This window comes from Mustela erminea, chromosome 11 (genome assembly GCF_009829155.1).
Source record: "Mustela erminea isolate mMusErm1 chromosome 11, mMusErm1.Pri, whole genome shotgun sequence".
In the NCBI taxonomy this organism is placed as follows: domain Eukaryota; kingdom Metazoa; phylum Chordata; class Mammalia; order Carnivora; family Mustelidae; genus Mustela; species Mustela erminea.
Genome location: NC_045624.1, coordinates 59,205,188 through 59,207,468, shown reverse-complemented (window position 1 = coordinate 59,207,468; position 2,281 = coordinate 59,205,188).

Genomic DNA, 2,281 nt, shown 5'->3' with positions numbered 1-2,281 from the left:
ATATTACATATAAGTTTTAAAATAAATTTTAGAAAATGAGATATAATTTATACAGAGTGGAAAGTACGGTAGATTATAGTGTGAGGTGACATTTAACAAATGCACACACCAGCTTTAGGTAGCCCATACCCCTCTCAAGATACAGAAAAACTTTATCACCCAGAACAATTCCTCATTTCTCTTCCCAGAAATCTCTACCCATCTTCCCCCTACTCCCTACATCCCTATTGTCCCAAAACAACTGTATTTCTGTCAGTTCTCAAACTTTATATAGATGGGATAATACTATTTGCATATATTAGATCTAGTACCTATTCTTATGCAGTATGGCTTCATCTTAACTAACTGCATCTGCAAAAAACCTATTTCCCAATAAGGTGACATGGTGAAGTTGCAGATGAATATGAATTTTGGAAGGACACTATTGAAACCAGTACACCTTCCATGTTTGATCATTCAGGAGGGTCTCCAGGCAGGAACCACAGTGATTATGAAACATACAATATTTATTTATCCTCTATACAAAATATTCCTGCTCTGTTGTCTAATATTCAAAATCCCTTTTTTTTCATATATTTTTACCTACATTAAAAAAAAAAAAAGATTTATTTATTTATTTGAGAGAGAAAGAGAGGGAGCACAGTGAGGAGGGGCAGAGTAAGAGGGAAAAAAGCAGACTCCTGCTAAGGTCAGAGCCCAGTATGGGGCTCGATGTGGGGCTCGATCTCATGACCCTGAGATCACAACCCCAGCCAAAACAAAGAGCTGATTGCTTAATCAACTGGGCCACACAGGCACACTTTATCTACATTTTTAATTGTTCAGTGCAGAAAGGTGAGTCTGACATTATTTACTACATCCTAGCCAGAATGGGATTCCTCTAAATACGTAAAGTTTTAAAAGTTTCTAATAGAAGGGCACCTGGGTGGCTCAGTTTAAATGTTCGACTCCTGATTTTGGCTCAGGTCATGATCTCAGGGTCATGAGGTCAAGCCCCACCTTGGGCTCTGCCTTCCGTTGGGAGTCTGCTTCAGATTCTCTCTCTCTCTCTCTCTCCCTTTCCCCTCACGCCCTCTTTCTCTCAAAATCTTTTTAAAAAAAAAGTTTCAAGTAGAAATTCTAAGTGTAATTAATTTTGATATTTAAGTAGCCTTTTTTTTAGGTTCTAGATGTGAAACCAACCTAAATTCAGAAAAACACCAAATTTTGATTTTCCTTCTCAGCCATTTGGGGTACTTTAAAAGAAAACAAACAAACAAACAAACAAACAAGCAAACTATTAGCATTGGGCTCTCTGTGAAGCATATCCAGAGACAGTTAGGAGTGCAAACTGGAGAGTAGGACCAATGAAAGGTAACAGGTGGAAGCAGGAATGGAAAAGGGAAGCCTTCAGACCATAACACACAATCAGCAAATTCCAAAAGCCCTCCATGGAGGACAGATTCACCCTTAGAGAAGTCAAGCTTTGGATGGAAGTGACTGGGCCTTGGTATCACAGTGCTTCTCAGTCGGTGACTGGGCCACCAGAAGAGTGTGATCTCAGCCCCAACATGGAGGCTGACCTAAAGGAGTTAGCAGCTGAGACTGCCAGCTTACCACAGTCCTTACAGCCGGCCAAGTCCTTCCTCGAAGAAAGTCAAGCAGCACGCCCACATCTGTCACCGTCCACTCCTTGTACTATGTGAGCCCACCTGTCCAAACACATCTGGGAATCCCTTCCCCAGAATTTAAGTGGGTGTGCCTTAGTGTCAGGCCACTTAAAGGAATGATGTTAATGTGGACAAAATATAGTCGCTCTCACAGTTTTCCACACAACTGGTATTTGTCTCCTCTTTTTTTTCACTTTCGAGTCTAAATTCCATTTAACTCCCAGCTGTCATCTCAGTCGCCTTGGTTGCTTACATGGAAGTAGAAGAAACCTTTGTTCCTAGAGTCCTGAGCCACTGGTAACACATTCTCCTCAGTGGCTGCATTTGATTATTCCATGTAACTATAAATTCATTTTCCTTCCTGAAGGAAGATAATTCATTGGGATAGAAGATAATTCATTCACCAAATTAGAGGCGACATAACCATGTACCTGAGGCCTCTAGCAATGAGACCGCATCAGCATGGCAGATGCAACTTGATTACTTGGAGGAACTTTGGTAGTCTATTCATACTTCAGGATCCACGCAGTTTCTGCGGGAGCCATGTTTACTAATACAGTGGACACACGATAGGGACCACCATCACTGCAGAGCTTTTATCTCTGCTATTATCATCCTAGAAATAATGGCTG